Source organism: Engraulis encrasicolus, chromosome 8 (genome assembly GCF_034702125.1).
Source record: "Engraulis encrasicolus isolate BLACKSEA-1 chromosome 8, IST_EnEncr_1.0, whole genome shotgun sequence".
Classification (NCBI taxonomy): Eukaryota; Metazoa; Chordata; class Actinopteri; order Clupeiformes; family Engraulidae; genus Engraulis; species Engraulis encrasicolus.
In genome coordinates this window covers 7,196,871-7,215,572 of record NC_085864.1, presented here as the reverse complement: position 1 = coordinate 7,215,572, position 18,702 = coordinate 7,196,871, and the positions used below count along the sequence as shown (strand labels likewise).

At 45.7% G+C, this 18,702-nt stretch overlaps 1 protein-coding gene across 3 annotated transcripts in view; it reads right to left on the bottom strand.

Annotated features, from left to right (window-relative positions):
• Positions 1–18,702, bottom strand: part of tiam1b (TIAM Rac1 associated GEF 1b) — a 114,174-nt gene that overhangs the window by 64,547 nt on the left and 30,925 nt on the right. For all 3 annotated transcript variants that reach the window (XM_063204898.1, XM_063204900.1, XM_063204899.1), the window contains one exon: positions 734–846. The gene's annotated coding sequence lies outside the window, so the exon portion shown is untranslated. The remainder of the gene's footprint in view (positions 1–733; positions 847–18,702) is intronic.

Here is an 18,702-nt window from a genome sequence, read left to right as displayed (position 1 = left end):
CCCGGTAGGCCCATGCAGTAATCTGTGCCTGTACAGGACATAGGGAAAAGGGAAGTGTGATTGAAGAAGTGTGATTGGACAGCACCCTACAGTACTGAACAACATACTGTACATCCAGTATATTACAGAAGAAAAAAGAAAAGGTTAAAAACAGAGTTGCCTTATCAGTGTTAATAATAATATACACTGAATGTTCAGAATAAAGGTAAACAATGATTATGTGAATTAAACAAAACTAGCTAATGCCAACAAGACGACCACCAGTATCAGCCAGGAAAAGAGGAATGAAATAAGGAGAAACTGTCTATCAAAGCTTTACTAAAGAAAAAAAAACGATCTTATCAACTAACAAAACATCACACACGCCAATCATTGCAGCAAGGGGGCTCCCAATGGCTACAGGAGAAAAATAAATAAACACTAAGCTAACATACATTTGCATTCCATTCATCACTCACTACAATGAACAGCCATTCTTATGCATTAATATTGACAAGAGCTGACAAGACAGCATCCTTTTTCTTCTTCTCCCCAACTCTTTTACATCTCACAACAACAGACTAATCTCATGACGAAGCGAGGTGTTTTTTCAGAGGCAGTATGCATATGAATTAGCATGATTATTCAAGCTGAATATGCAAGTGGCAGCAGCTATGCTAGGGGAATAGCAATGTGTTTAAAATGCATCCGAGCTGATACGAGCTGAGCTGTTCTATGAGGTCTCCATACTAACCAGCGGAGATGGCGTGGCGATGACTTCAGTGGCATGGCGAATCAGGCCCAAGATGCATCATTTCAAAAGCCATGGCACTGTGACTGGGACTGAAGGATGAATAGACTGCAAATCTGTAAGAGAGAGAGAGAGAGAGAGAGAGAGAGAGAGAGAGAGAGAGAGAGAGAAGGAGAGACAAAGAGAGAGAGAGAGAGAGAGAGAGAGAGAGAGAGAGAGGAACTGGGTTATTTTCATTTCAGGAAACAGAACACATTTGGGAAATAATGTGAGGCGGACTCAGTGAATATGTCTTGTTAAAACTCGCTTCACCACACAGTATTTCTATGCATATGATTATCCTGAGGTCTGCTCAAGGTTCAACAGTGTGTGTGTGTGTGTGTGTGTGTGTGTGTGTGTGTGTGTGTGTGTGTGTGTGTGTGCGTGCGTGCGTGCGTGTGCGTGTGCAGAAACATGTATCTTAGCTATTAGGGATGCAAATTATCGATTAATTCATTAATCATTAGTTGATAGCCTTACCGATCGACTTACGATTAATTGATAAGCTGCGTTTTCCCCCCGAAGTCTAAATGTCTGAGACTTATTTTTACTAAATCTAAAAATTGTAATTAAAAATTGAGATAAAATACCTCATTCAAATTAATTCCATTTCAGTTCTTTAATCCAAAGGTGATTTAAATATTCCCACTATTCACACCCCTCTTCACACACACTCTTCACATGCCCATTTCACCTGGGTCTCTTGTCAGTTGAATTGTCGATAAATTGCGATTAACGTTTTTTAATCGATTAATGCATTGATCGATTAAAGTCGATGAATTGATCGATTAAAGTCGATTATCGATTAAAGTCGATTATTAATCGTTTGCATCCCTATTAGCTAGTGTGTGTATATATATGTCAGTGCAAGATAGGCCACCAATGATTCTTTCTGAGAATGAATTAAAGTAGACTTTGTGAAAGATGAAAAAAAGAGGAAACAGATGTAGCAAAGATGAAAAGATGAAGAGAGTAAAAAGGCTGAGCTGTGCTGTACTGAGCTGAATGCTGAGCTGTGGTATAATGTAGGACTATAGTGGTACGGTGTGGACCACACACATGAAGGGGCCACAGTGAGCCCATGAGAGCCCCCTGAGATGAGACGAGAGCTACCCCTCCCCAAATGAAACATGCTGCTGCTGCCAACTCACCCACCCATCCCACACCCTCTTCTCCCACTACAACCCTGCGTCAGCCAGAGTGCAGCTCTTATATGGGCAATCTGTGGTCGCTACTATTCATCATACAGACACACACACATAGAGATATACTGTACATATAGACAGACGTAGGCTTACTCGCACACACGCACAGACACCCACCAACTCACCCCTACTCACACACAGTTAAAACACACTGTACAGATACAGTAATTGCGCACTGAACCACCACGCATAGGCCTACACAATCCAAATATACCCCTACACCACAAACACACCCAACAGCCCCCCCTCCCACACAAAGAAAATCTCATACAGATAAATGCACACACTTTCATAAAGTAAAACCAACAGAGGGAAACCACATTGCTGTCTTTGCAACTTTTTCTTCGCACTCAGAGTCAAATGAACCCCAGTGGTTACAGTGTGAATGTCAGTAGGCATTCATCTGATATGAAGACAGGCGTGCACACACACACACGCACACGCACACACGCGCACGCGCACGCACACGCACGCGCACGCGCACGCACACACACACACACACACACACACACACACACACACACACACACTGAATGTCACTCCTGCCAATGCGTCACTCATAAGGTCAGGAAATGTTATATATTGTGCCTTTCTGTATGCATCTACTGCTGTCCCTTGCTCTGTTGGTCCCTGCAGCATGTCCCCTGTCCCTTCAGTGGTACAACACTCTGTCGACTTGCACTCTCCTTGCAAGCTCCCGACTTTGTGCCACACATTGCAATGTCTCTTCTGTTGTCCCTTACACTGTGCTCTGTCCCTTTCCCATCTTTTTAAAAGGTATTTCCTTTTTTAATTTTGTTTTTGTTTGGGCCTAATGGCCTCCTCTCTCAAGCCAATAAACCATTGCACTGAATCTGGTGTTAAATATTAATTAGTAGTTAAAACTTAGATACTACCAGATGAGAGAGAGAGAGAGAGAGAGAGAGAGAGAGAGAGAGAGAGAGAGAGAGAGAGAGAGAGAGAGAGAGAGAGAGAGAGAGAGAGAGAGAGAGAGAGAGATGGGGTGAGGTTTGAAAATGACCCAAGACGGACTCGAACTTGGGTCCCCAAGGGCAAGGTGCCCGTTTTTGTACGGTACATTAAGGGCCGCGCCACACCACACACACCACACACACCACCCTGTTTCCATGTCCCTTGCGCTAACAGCTGTACTGTGACTTCTGTACTTGCGCTGTACCTTGCTCTGTCCTTTCCGCTACTCTCACTGAAATACCAAATATGGTCATGTGCATCTCCATACCGAGGAGCCATCGCCTTTGAAGTTTAAAAGTGAATTTACTAAAGAAAATACTAAAAATGGTGACTTGACTAAAAATGACAAAAACAAAGGTGAATTTGCCAAAAATGGCAATGCACAGAGATGTGTTTGAAAGTGTGCGTAAGTGATGTGGACTAGATGGAGGGAAGCTGGGGAATTGCTGGGTTATGACTTCATCTATTTGTGCTGTGCTTTCGCTCTGTCCCCTAGTGTGCAGCCCTGCTCTGTCCTTTCCTCTGTCCCCTTGTGCGCTGGCCCTGGCTCTGCCTTGACTATACAGCATGACAGTGACTGGACTTGGCAATTTGACACTGCAGTAAGAGCTGAGATGAGTTTGATCAGCTTTGTTTGCTGTGTAAAATGCCATAATGCAGCAGCAGCAGCAGCAGCCTCCTCTCTTTATCTTAATCCCATTATAGGGCACGAGGCATCCATCGCCTCTCCGTCAGATAGCAGGAGGGAGGGAGGGGGGAGAGAGAGATAGAGAGAGGGAGGGAGAGAAGAGAGAAAGTCAGATGTTGAGAGATGGGGTGATAAGAGAGTGGACTTATGGCTGACGGACAGAGAGAGAGAGAGAGAGAGAGAGAGAGAGAGAGAGAGAGAGAGAGAGAGAGAGAGAGAGAGAGAGAGAGAGAGAGAGAGAATGAGCGAGTGCCTGTCTAGATGAATGAATGAATGAATGAATGAATGAATGAATGAATGAATCTGTGAGTGAGGGAGTGAATGTGTGAAGGAATACATGAGTCACGTGTGAGTGTGTGTGTGTGTGTGAGAGAGTGTGTGTTTGAGTGTCTGTGTGAGTGTGTGAGAGTGTGTGAGTGTGTGAGTGAGTGAGTGAGTGAGTGAGTGAGTGAGTGAGTGAGTGAGTGAGTGAGTGAGTGAGTGAGTGAGTGAGTGAGTGAGTGAGTGAGTGAGTGAGTGAGTGAGTGAGTGAGTGTATACTTTAGAGCAGGGTAGTGTGGCTAAACGAGGCTGTGGATGAAGGAGATAAGATGATGGAGGAGGTCCCTTTTGTAGAACAGCGAGGGAAATACATAAATACAAAGAGATGAGAGCAAGCGAGATGACATACAAGGTGTCACTAGAAAAAACTGTCTGCCTGTGAGTGTGTGTGTGCGTGTGTGCATGCAGAGGACACATGCATGTGCACATGCCTGTATGTATGTATGTATGTATGTATGTATGTATGTGTATGTGAGTGTGTGTGTGTGTGTGTGCGTGCGTGTGTGTGTGTGTGTGCGTGTGTGGTGACTGCAGAGGTGGGGTGGTCGTCGCAGTGGGGCCTCTATCACAGAGCAGTGTCTAGCTGCCGTCACTGGCCCTCCCCGCCACCAGACAGGCCTGATTGTGGCTGAGATATAGCCTACACACACCACACCTACTGCTACTGACAGCACAAGATGCCTCTCAAAGGGGTGGAGGGAGAGAGACAGAGAAAGAGAAGGAATGAGAGTGAAAGACAAGACAGACAGAGAGAATGCCCATAGAAAAGAACATGTGTGTCCATGGGAGTACGATACACTGGATGTTTGAGTGTGATAGACAAGAAAGAGAAAGAGAAAGAGAGAGAGAGAGAGAGAGAGAGAGAGAGAGAGAGAGAGAGAGAGAGAGAGAGAGAGAGAGAGAGAGAGAGAGAGAGAGAGAGAGAGAGAGGGAGAAAGAGAAAGAGAGAGAGAGTGCATGAGGGAGATGTGGTCAGAAAGGAGTCAATGTAAAACCACTACAGGTATCACATATCACTATAAGTGGGCGCAACAAAGACAACATCATATTTTGCTACTGCCCACTACAACAACACAAACAATCCAGATGTATTTTTGTAATAAAGCGCAAAGCCACACAAAGCCTGGGTATGTGAACGGAATAGAAGCTTCAGTGTGTGTGTGTGTGTGTGTGTGTGTGTGTGTGTGTGTGTGTGTGTGTGTGTGTGTGTGTGTGTGTGTGTGTGTGTGTGTGTGTGTGTGTGTGTGTGTGTGTGTGTGTGTGTGTGTGTGTGTGTGTGTGTGTGCGTGGCAGAAGGTTTCAGTGTATTATTATCAAGGCCAGAGCCTCCGTTCAGCCTCCAGCTAGTCTACCTTGGCTACATAACCAGGCAGGCGCCCTAAAATAAACAATATCCATCATCATCTGCTGAATGGACAAAAATATACACAAACACACGCGCGCACGCGCACGCACACGCACACGCACACGCGCACACACACACACGCACGCACGCACGCACACACACACAGTACACACACAGACACACAATCACACACACACACACACACACACACACACACACACACACACACACACACACACACACACACACACACACACACACACACACACACACACACACACACACACACACACACACACACACACACACACACACACACACACACACACACACCGTTCACCCGAGCATGCACACACACACATGCGTGCACACACACACATACACACACACACACACACACACACACACACACACACACACACACACACACACACACACACACACACACACACACACACACACACACAGACAGACACACAGACACACACACACACACAGACACACACACACACACACACACACACACACCCGCCCGCACGCACACATACACAGTACACCCATGCATGCATGCACACACATGCACGCACCCACGTACGCACCCACCCACACATACATACACTCACTCTCTCTGTCTCTCTCTATGAGCTATGCCATTAGGTGGGAGGAAATGGGTCTTTCTGCTTGCCCCCTATGCCATAGTGAGCATCTGAGGTGCCTTATAGCAGCTCTGGGAACCCTCCTACTTGTCATTGCTTTCAATCAGATTCCATACTGGAAGTGTCAATCATAGCCCATCTGAGCTGTGATTGGTCCTAAAGATGAAGTGATGCAGTGACGCATGCAGGGGGTGCTTTTCTGCCTCCACCTCTGTCTTCCTTCTCCATTATTGTTCTATTTTGGTGGACATGGGCTTCTGTCTATTTTTTTTTTATTCAGAGAGGGAGAGCCCCTCAGGAGTATTGTCTGTGTCTGTGCGAAACTGAGGCAGCAGCAGAGAGAGAAAGAGTAAGATAGAGAGAGGGGGGGGGGAGAAAGAGAGAGAAAATAAACAGGTAAAGAGGGACAGAGAGATGGAAAAAAGAGATGGAAGATTGAAAAGTATGAAAGAGAGAGAGAGAGGACAAGTGAGTGAGAGGTAAAGAGGGGGAGAAAGAGAGCGATAGAGGTAAAGAAAGACAGAGAGAGAGAGAGAGAGAGAGATATATATATATATATATATATATATATATATATATATATAGAGAGAGAGAGAGAGAGAGAGAGAGACTGTAGTAGAGTGGTAGTAGGGCCTGCCTCTGCATTTTCCACATAAGCACTCCAGCTCAAAGTGGAGTAGTGAAGAGTAGAGTAGGAGGAAGGAGAGGAGTAGTGGGGAGCTGTTATGTAAACTGACCCGATTTCTTTTCCTCCCCCTTTCTTCATAACCTATCTAACACACACACACACACACACACACACACACACACACACACACACACACACACACACACACACACACACACAGGACCAGTCATCATCCTAACACCCCCCGCCCCCCCCCACCTCACCATCAACACTCACACACGCGCACGCATGCCCGCACGCCCACCCGAACGCGCGCGCACACACACACACACACACACACACACACACACACACACACACACACACACACACACACACACACACACACACACACACACACACACACACACACACACACAGTCTCTCCCAAATCCACCCCGTACCCCATGTACTGCAGCACTCTTCACTCTGAAGAGGAATGAAAAATGTGAGTTACTTCCCGGCACTTCACAGGGGGAAGAGATCACACCGACGAACAGGAGCAGAAATAGAAACAGGCTGCTGTGCTGTGCTGCGCTGTGCTGTGCTGGCAGAGGATTCACTCAAATACTAAATGTGCCCTCGTGAATTTATATACGTTGGGTTGTGTTGTGTTGTGCTGTCTGTGCTGTCAGCGGACTCTCTCAAATGTACCCTTATGAATTTATAGTATGTTGTGCTGTGCTGTGCTGTGCTGTGCTGTGCTGTGCTGTGCTGTGCTGTGCTGTGCTGTGTTGTGTTGTGTTGTGTTGTGTTGTGTTGTGTTGTGTTGTGTTGTGCTGTGCTGTGCTGTGCTGTGCTGTGCTGTGCTGTGCTGTGCTGTGCTGTGCTGTGCTGTGCTGTGCTGTGCTGTGCTGTGCTGTTTTCTGTTGTGTTGTGTTAAGGGGGGTTTAGAGTCGCGCGTTCGCGGGGGTTCTGCACAGAGAATGAGCCACAGCGCCCCCCTGTGCAGCGACAAAACGACCCCTGGCTGCAGTACACGCATGTTTCTCCCAGGCTGAAATGTCCGTGAGCTGAGCTATGCTTGAAGACGGTGATTGGTCAATGCGCTTACGGCAGTCCGGGGGGAACTCAGCCCTGATAGGTCAGTTGTGTTCTATTCTTCTACCCTACCGCGGAGGTTTGAAGGAAAACGAAAAACACGATGCAGATGACTTGGCAGGAAATCACTGGAGTTTACTTGACAGGGAGAAGAGAAACTGTTTTTTATTTCAGTAGTACAACTTCCAAAAAATCAATTAGAAATATCCATAAAAGGCCATCATGGAAATGATATGTTTGTAGTATGGTAGTAGCAAAGAAGCCTCTTTGTTCTTTTGTAGTGTGGCAGCTAGCTCATTAAAAAAGGGTTCGCTAATGTCCTGTAGAGTTTGAATGGGTTTGGCTGACAGTTGCTAAGCTAGCTGTTAATTAGATAGGCTATCTATTGTATTTAAAAATGGCTTTTGTTTCATTTAACCACCTCAACTGTAAAACATGAATAAAGAGAGACTCTTGTATGCTATCATCCATGTCTAATTACGCCACAACTTTTTAAATTAATAGCAAGAAGCCTCTTTGTTGATACAGTATATAGTACAAGTAGTGTGGCTAGCTAGCTTCTAAAACAGGGTTCGCTAATGTCCTGTAGAGTGAATGGGTTTGGCTGACAGTTGCTAAGCTAGCTGTTAATATGGCCATTAGATGTATTGTATTTAAAACGGCTTTTGTTTGGCATTTTAACCACCTGAACTGTAAAACATGAATAAAGAGAGAATCTTGTATGCTATCATTCATGTCTAATTACGCCACAACTTTTTAAATTAATAGCAAGAAGCCTCTTTGTTAGTGGTAGAATTACGTTTCAGGTGGCTAGTCAACTAGCTTTGAGTTTGTAATGACTGATTTAGCTGGCTAGCTACTACTAGGCCCCAGGTGTGAATGGCCATTCATGCTGTCTATTGTCTTTTAAAATGGCGTTTGTCTTGCATTTAATCTCATGTAGTACTTGACCAAAAATAAACTGATGTTGTACCATCTAATTATGCCCCAACTTTTAGAAGTAGGCTACTAGTGGAATATTACGTTTTACATAGCCAGCTGATTAGCTTTGTGATTCATTCTAGGGACTGGGCTCAACTGAATGAGTTAGTTCGCCCCCTGTTGTCACGGAGGTGAATTGACGTCATTAAAATCTCCTCCTCCCTCCCCCCTTGCCCCACTCTTGAATTTTCGGCGGGAAAAAAAAAAACACCACGCCCTTTCGCACGCATTCGCATGTAGGTCGACTATGAGGCAATACCCCCCGCTGACAGTACGTCTATGCTTTACCCCGCAATCGGCACCGCGTGACTATGCATCAGCCTTTATGCTGCGTTGCGCTGCATTGCGCTGTTGCGCAGCGTTTGCCTACGTTGCGCTGCAATGCATTGCGTTGTGCTGTGCTGTACTGTGTGTGTGAATTTACAAAAAAAATGCTTTTAAAAAGACGAATTTACTAAAAAATGAGAATGCAAACAGACATGTTTGAAAGTGTGCGTGAGTGATGTGGACTGGAGGGAGGTTGTGAGTTGAGGAATTGGGTGGGTGATGACCTCATCTATCTATTATGTGTATTAATTAATTTATTTTGCTGAAAATAGACATTTCTGTCCTTCACCGCAGGGAAACAAGTATATCTATCTGTGTGCCTAAGTCTGTTTGTGCCCAATTGCCATTTTATTAATTAATTCATTTATTTTGCTGAAAATAGACATTTCTGTCCTTCACTGCAGGGGAAAAGGGATATGCTGTGTGTGTGTGTGTGTGTGTGTGTGTGTGTGTGTGTGTGTGTGTGTGTGTGTGTGTGTGTGTGTGTGTGTGTGTGTGTGCGTGTGTGTGTGTGTGTGTGTGTGTGTGTGTGTGTGTGTGTCTGTGTGTGTGCGCGTGCGCACGCGCGCCTGTGTGTGTGTGCGTGCGTGCGCATGTGTGTGTGCGCAAGTGCATGTGCGTGCGTGTGTGTGTGTGCGCGCGCGTGCGTGCATGTGTGTGTGTATGAAAGTATGGGGTTATGCGAACCTGCAGGGCCAGTGAGAAAAGTGTGTGTGTGTGTGTGTGTGCAAAGAGAGACAGAGTATCCGGGGTTATGTGAACCTGCAGGAACCTTAGAAAAGTGCAAATACAGAGAAATTCTCTAATGGTTCCCCGGGCAACAAGCGGCAGCCCTTTTGTGGGGCACAGGGGTGATGAAGAGCGTCTAGAAGCCCAGTGGAGGAGAGAGAGAGAGAGAGAGAGAGAGAGAGAGAGAGAGAGAGAGACTGGAACTGAAGGGAAGAAGAGGGGGATATAGAAAAGGAGGAAGAGAGAAGTAGGAAGGGGGAGACAGAGATGGAGTACACCGAGGGGAGGAAATGAGAGTACAAGAGGAGTGGGAAAGGTGGAGAGAAAGAGAGTGTAAAAAACATAGATAAATCAGATCGATAAATTGAGATATGGGAGACAGGAGGAGGACAGAGAGGGCACATGAAGGCGTGGGATAGAGAGGGGGAGAGAGAGAGAGAGAGAGAGAGAGAGAGAGAGAGAGAGAGAGAGAGAGAGAGAGAGAGAGAGAGAGAGAGAGAGAGAGAAATGGAGAGAGAGAGGTGAGGGGTGCATGAGGTGTATTTCTCAGGGGGGTGAAATGGTGACAAGCTATGCAATGGGTTGGTGGAAGCTAACACTGTCTCCAATGACAGACAGACAAACAGACACGCACGCACACGCACGCACGCACGCACGCACGCACGCGCACGCACACACACACACGCACTCACACACGCACACGCACACACACACACACACACACACACACACAAACACACACACACACCACAGGTAGAGTTTTTTGGTGGAAATTGACACCCCCCCTCCAGTGATGGCGGATGACAGTCTGGGAGCGAGAGATGTGCTGTGCTGAGCAGCTGGCTTTCACAAGGCTGGCTTTTCATTTCAGAAGCCCTGCTGTATTCACACTGTTTACACCAGCTCTCACGCACACACACAGCGTGCACACACACACAATGTACACACAAACACTATGCAAAAGCACGGGCAAATGCACAGAACACACACGAACACACACTCACGCAAGCACACACACACACATAAACCAATTTACGCACACAAATAAACCAATATGCGCAAACCACACACACGCTGTCAGTCTGTGTCTTTTCCCACCATTTCCTCCGCTTGTGTATACTGTGTCAATAAATGAAACGAGTTCTCAGGGCGAGCGGGAACATTTCATGTCTAATCGGCCTGACCTCCCTGAACTGATGCAAAGTATCTCTCGCCACACCACGCCACGCCGTGCCATCCCAGATTATTCAAAATGGCTGGAAATCTGCAAAGTCATTCTCACTGTCTCTGTCTCACTGCTCTTCTCTCCTCTCTTTCCTCTTGCCCTCTATTTATACCTTTATTTTGTTATTGCCCTCGCTTTCCTATATATCTAATACATATATCTTCCTCTTGTCTTCCGTCCTCTCTCTCTCTCTCTCTCTCTCTCTCTCTCTCTCTCTCTCTCTCTCTCTCTCTCTCTCTCTCTCTGAAAATGAGGGCAACCTTGCTCCGGGCATGTGAAGACGGAAGATAACGCTCTCCCATCATATGACCCAGCACCGAGATGACTCTTTTTATTAGTAACTATCTTACATCTCCTGGACCTTCAGGCCTTAGGGGCATGGAGGAAGAAGCAAGAAAATGAGAAGAAGAAGAAGAAGAAGAAGAAGAAGAAGAAGAAGAAGAAGAAGAAGAAGAAGAAGAAGAAGAAGAAGAAGAAGAAGAAGAAGAAGAAGAAGAAGAAGAAGAAGAAGAAGAAGAAGAAAAAAAAGAAGGAGGAGAAGAACACTCAAAGATCCACCACTAAAGCCCATGGGCATGCAGCCTGTGTGGTGTTTACCGTAAGTGCTGTTTACAATAGGGAGCGCTAATGTAGCTAATGACATGTAAAAACCAGGGGGAGCATTCTTGCCTCCCACCTCTCGGCGGGGGAAGACAGAGGCTCATTGTGTGGTACTGGAGACCACAGAGTGGCATCAGGCACTGTTGCCAGATTGGACTGTTTCCCGCCCAATTGGGCTGTTTAGAATGACCATCTGCGGGTAAAAAGTGTAAAAAAAAGTCAATCGGGCAGGTTTTTCTACAGATTTATGGACACAGAAATCAACAGAATGTAGTTAAAACTGGGCTGGACTTTATGCCTCCAAGCGGGTTTTGAGCATTTTGGGGGGCTGGAAATCATCCGTCTCATCTGGCAACCCTGGCATAAGGGAGATGCCTGGCATTCAGAAGATGCCACCAGCCTCTTAATGCCACCCCTTTAAGTGGGCTCTCGTAAAACATGTGGCCAAACACCACAAGACCCTCCTGAAAACAGGGCCTGTCACCCCCGAACTCCACCCCCGTACCACCCAGTGGCATTCATGGAAGGAGTGGGCAAAACAAACTGCCACCTATCAAAAGTACCAAATCACTGCCATACGTTATATTGCTGCTATAGAGACAAAAACAATGCCGTTTCATCTGAGTGGTTGAGAATGCATTGGAGCAGCGTTGGAGGAACGTTGGTGAAAGCACTAAATTAGCAGAGAGATGGAAAGGGGCGACACAGGGCACGATAATTGAAAGAAACACACCCAGAATGCATTGTGGGATACATGACTGTTGTTTTCCACTCCACAGGTCTGCTGTCTCAAGTGCCCCACCCTCCATCTCTCAATCCTTTTGTCGACATACACCCCCCCGGCCCCCCTCTCTCTCCCCACCTCCCTCCCTCTCTGTCTTTCTGCCTGAGGCGTGTTTGGGGCCGGGATGCAATGGTGGTGGAACACAAGCTCTCATGGAGAACAGCTGGAGGAGAGAGAGAGAGAGAGAGAGAGAGAGAGAGAGAGAGAGAGAGAGAGAGAGAGAGAGAGAGAGAGAGAGAGAGAGAGAGAGAGAGAGAGAGAGAGAGAGAGAGAGAGAGAGTCCTTGCCTCGCAGGCCTGCTATGGATCATGTTCTAGGCCCCACTCTATGGATGCGACTCGGCTTGGGTTGCTCTTTCTGAAATTCCACGTTCACCTGCTCAAAACAGGTTTTGTTTTTAACCCTCCAGTGCAGGTATAGCGATGCATGTAAGGCACACGTACACATTTCTAAATCAAGATGGCGCCACAAAACACAACTGTAACTCCTCTGTTAATAGTTAAGGTGGGGGCTGAGGAGGGCTGTCATTTGAAGCTTTGTTGGGTTAAGGGCTTTGTCTTACAATGTCTGTTCCTGCTCAGATGACACCGTCGCCCTTCTTGTTTGAGAAATCCAGTGAGGAAATCAAAGATTGCATGCCTCGGTTAAGGATGACACGTTTCGTTCACACCACTGCACTTATGTGGTCGTCGACAAAACACGAAAAGGAAAGAAAAGAAAGAAAGGGAAAGAATGTCTGAGAGGGGCTCTGAGAGCGACATAGCTGTTATTATGGTGGGGGGTTCCAGAGCATTCAGCGCCTCTATTTGACAAATACCTGAACCTGTTTGAACACGATGGGATGGGGAGACCAAACAGGCCTGAGGCTGTGACCTGCACCCCCCTTCTCTTCCTCCTCCTCCCCCTCCTCTCTTCTCTTCCCTTCCTCCTCCTCCTCCTCCTCCTCCTCCTCCCCCTCCTCTCTTCTCTTCCCTTCCTCCTCTTTATACCTTCATCCTCCACCCCACCTCCCCCGAGGTCCTATTCCCCCTCCCCTCCCTATGACCTGCACCTCCTCCTACTCCTCTCTTCTCTTCTCTTCCCTTCCCATCCGTTCATCTCTCTATCATGCACCTCTCCTTTTTCACCCCAAGCTCCTGTCCCCCCTCTCCTCTCCACTCCTCTCTTCTCCTCCCTTTGCCCCACCCTACCCTCCAGGATCCCCAGACAAAGAATGCGGAGAAGCGTTTCTACAGTGCCGAGACCGAGCGACAGGGAAAATGAAGAAGCCTTTTTGCCCACCAGCCAGAAGCTGACTTATGGATTTTCGATGAAAGAGCGATCTGCCTGCAAAAACCACCTGGAGAGACATTCCAGAGTTTGTTATGAGTTTGTACGTGTGGCTTTTTTCTTTTTATTCTGAATGCAAAAGAGAGACAGCAGAATCCTTTTACAGCCCTTGCAAAGCCTTCTTAGTGTCCATACTAAACTCCAACATGAATAAATATGACAGTATAGTAGGGAATAAAAATACAAGTGTCTTGTAATTGTCTGAGAATTTGAGAGGTTGCAAAACTGTACATGCAAAACATGGCTATTCCCACCCAATGTGACTCAACATAAACGGATGAATGATTCATTTTTTTATCATACATGATTAAAAGTATGACAACAACATAAGTAATTAAATTGTCTGTGAAATAATTAATGCAGAAACCTGATTATGCACACAGAACGGCTCCTGGCTGTGAGGCAGATAACTCCGAGGAGGGAAGGACACTTTTTCAGACACGCACGCGCGCGCACACACACACACACACACACACACACACACACACACACACACACACACACACACACACACACACACACACACACACACACACACACACACACACACACACACACACACACACACACACACACACCTACTCCCCACTCCCCACTCTGCAGACAGTATTCCCTGTGGAAATAAAAGTTAACAGCCCTAGAGTACGGCCTGCTCTTCAGCACATGCTGCCTTTCACTAAAACGGAAAAAAGAGTGGTGTATAGCACAGTGTATTTTTACGACAGATGAAAAGCTACCAGTTACATAACACGTTACGATTCTTCCTTTTTTTGGCTTTCACAAGATTGAGCCTAATTCATCCATAGCATATATAATTGTGTATCCTGTTATTTTTGTGTCCTTTCCAACCACTCTCCTGCATGACGGACTAAGCCAGAAGGAGCGTGCTGTTGAAAAGGAGGAGGGAAAGAAGAGAAAGAAGAAGCATACAGGTTTTCATCACTCAAAGAGGCAGAGGAAGGAAAGAAAGAGAGAGAGAGACAGAGAGAGAGAAAGAAAAGTGTCACCCTCAGATGAAGGGACGATTACAGCCTAGCTGGAGTCCGTCAACACCTCGAAGACACAACAAGTAGGTTGGAAATAACGTCATTGGCTGCTTTCATAGATGTCACTGCAAAGCAAGCCCCTTTTACTCTCCTCTCCTCTCCCCACACTCCCCTCCTCTCCTCTCCCCACCCTCCCCTGCTCTCCTCTACTCTCTTCTCCTCTCCTCTACCTTTCAAGGAAGTCACTGTTAAGTGAGGCCCCTTTTAAAGCAGACGGCCTCTTATGAAACCATAGCATCACTGTTGAAGTCATTGAAATGACACACTCAGGAAATGCATTCAGATCAAGACTCAGACGAACTCTTCCTGCTGTCTCGACCCACACACACACACACACACACACACACACACACACACACACACACACACACACACACACACACACACACACACACACACACACACACACACACACACACACACACACACACACACGCACACGCATGCACACACACCGCATGCCAGTGTCCTGGCAGAACACACACCGTCTGATCTGACGGATCTGAGTGCCGTGGCAACAGGAGGCCATCCAGGAGCTTGTTATGCCAACGCATTTGCATGAGGAGACGAGCCTGACACTGACAGACACACGCACACAAACGAATGCACACACACACACACACACACAGGGACACACACTCACACACACAGGGACACACACTCACACACAGACACAGACACAGACACACACACACACACACAGGGACACACACACACACACAGGGACACACACACACACACACACACACACACAGGGACAAACACACACACACACACAGGGACACGGACACACACACATGTGCACGCACGCACACACATGCGCACGCACACACAGGGACACAGGGATCTAGGTCTATAGACTGCCCCCCTCTGGGTCATTCCATGTCAATTCACATGATTCCCTAGAATCTCCCCACATGACCCTCTCCGATTTACCCGATATCTCACATACAGGTACCTTTTGATGTCAATTGAAAGAATACCAAGTATTAGCACCCTACGTCCAACGGTTGCAGAGATGAAGCCCTCCAAAGTTGGGGTGCCATGCCCACTTTTCAAGCCTGTGAATTGCATACAAAATTTACAAGCAGATTTTGACACCTCTGGTTTTAGTTTGAAGGAAGATACAGGCCTAAAAATCACCATGGCCCCTCAATATGACCCCGTCTACCAGATTATGTACTTACAAATGGCATGCCTTGATTATTTTTGGCTATATTAAGCCTTAAAAACTGAATTTGTGAAAAGCGTGATGAAGAGTCTTGCCATTTTGGGGTTCCAGAACTTGGACACTATGTATGCTTTGGGAGTTATAATTGATTTTCCATCATATTTGGGAACTGTACAGTGTATCCCAAAATATTTAGGGCGCTCAGACTTTAAAAGATAAAATAGGAGGGACTCAAAAACAGCTTTGAGACAAAATTACCTTACGGTACCCTCTACTTCAGGCCTCAAATGAACCATGTGGGCACTTGATGACTGGAACGCCCTTTTAACCCCATGTACAGTAGCAGTGTATCAATCATTCCAGATTGGAAAAACTTTGTTTTTCAAAGTTCTTCATATTAATCTTGGCCTTCAAAGTATATGTTTTTCTCTATATCTTATCACAGTGTCTGTTTTGTCTGCTGCCATCTGCTGGTCTAAAAAAGTAACAACAGCGTAATGTTATAAAACAAAAGGGGCTGGGAAATCTTGCCCATAATTTACAAATAAAGCACTGTAATTACACAGTATATTGCTATATATTAATTATGATTTAAACAAGCATGATGAATATTTCTAGTTCAAATAATTTCCTAAGTGTGACTGCTTAATGCTCAATCATGATGCCAGTCCCAAGATGGCCTCAACCCTGCAGTACATTTCTACAAGACATGGGGGTGGGTGTGTCCTGGTAGAAATGTAATCATGATTGAGCATTCTGCATAATGCTTGTTAAAATCATAATTATTATATAGCAATATACTGCTGTAGAATTAAAGTGCTTTATTGGTAGCCTAGCGAGCTTAACCCCTAGGGGCGTCTAGATTTCTAGGTTACTTTATTATGGGCAAGATTTTTCAGCCCCTTTTGTTTTCTTACATTGCACTGTTGTTACGTTCTTTGACCAGCAGATGGCAGCAGACAAAACAGACACTGTGATAAGACATAGACAAAAACATATACCGTATATTACCAAATAAACGCCCTTGGGCAAATAACCGCCCATGTCCTAATAGCCGCCCAGGGTCTGACCCCATTTTGTGAATTAACCGCCTCTTCCGAATAACCGCCTATGTCCAAATAGCCGCCCACCGGCTGTTATTTGGATAATTTGAAAAAAACTTGGTACCATAATTTTATTTGCTGCTTTATTTAAAAAGTGTATTTATTTTTAGTATTGCTATTCTATTTGACAATTGTTGCACTACTGCCATGTTGAGGCCTTGTTGATCTCCTGTCTTTTGATAGCCTACCTCATGTTGATTTCTTGTTTATTGATACAATATTGATATGTTTACAATAGCTTTTACATTTAATATTTTTTGTACAAAAAATACTGGACAGTAACCATTGTAACCAAATAATGGCCTGGTGCAGGCTGGTGCAAAAATAAATAAGAGCCTTGTGCAAATAACCGCCTGCTTCTTTTAAACGCCCGGTCTCCAAATCGATTTTGTGAAATAAACGCCCGGGCTACTATTTGGTAATATACGGTACTTTGAAGGCCAAGATTAATATGAAGAACTTTGAAAAACAAGGTTTTTCCAAGCTTGAATGTTTGATATAGTGCTACTGTACATGGGGTTAAAAGGACGTTCCAGTCATCAAGTGCCCACATGGTTAATTTGAGGCCTGAAGTAGAGGGTACCATAAGGTCATTTTGTCTCAAAGCTGTTTTTGAGTCCCTCCTATTCCATCATTAAACGTCTGAGTGCCCTAATTTGTTTGGAATACACTGTACAGTTCCCAAATATGATGGAAAATCAATTATAATTCCCAAAGCATACATAGTTTCCATGATCTGGAACCCCAAAATGGCAAGACATTTCATCACGTTTTTCACAAATTCAATTTTTAAGGCTTAATATAGCCAAAAATAATCAAGGCATGCTATTTGTAAGTATATAATCTGGTAGACAGGGTCATATTGATGGGCCATGGTGATTTTTAGGCCTGTATCTTCCTTCAAACTAAAACCAGGGGTGTCAAAATCTGCTTGTAAATTTTGTATGCAATTCACAGGCTTGAAAAGTGGGCATGGCACCCCAACTTTGGAGGGCTTCATCTCCGCAACCGTTGGACGTAGGGTGCTAATACTTGGTATTCTTTCAATTGACATCAAAAGGAACCTGTATGTGAGATATCGGGTAAATCGGAGAGGGTCATGTGGGGAAGGCGTGTGAATTGACATGGAATGACCCCTCTGCGTGCAAATAAATAGCCTGATGCAGAGCTCTGAAAAGAGGTTGAAAAAATTGCCTTGAGTTTGCCTCTCCCAATCCATCACACTCGCAAACACAAACACACACACACAAACACACACCTACGTACACACGCAAACACACACACACACACACACACACACACACACACACACACACACACACACACACACACACACACACACACACACACACACACACACACACACACACACACACACACACACACACACACACACACACACACACACACACACACACACACACACACACACATCTCTCTCTCTCAATCCATCACAGCATTCATCAGACCCCGTTCCAAGTGTCCCAGGCCAGGACACCTCTGTGGAGCAGCCTTTTCTCTCTTCTCTTTGCTTTCTTTTTAAAACTTTTTGTTACTTTTTTCTCCTTCTCGCCCTCTTCTTCACGGACAGAGAAGGAATCATCTGCCCGTCTAAATTTTAAACGGTAGCCCTGGTAACAATTTGAATGAGGAACAAGCCGGGAGCTCTCAGAGGCAATAGGAACGGCACAAGTTTTGGCTATTGAAGTGGACTGCAGGAGAGCGGCATATGAAAGAAGAAGT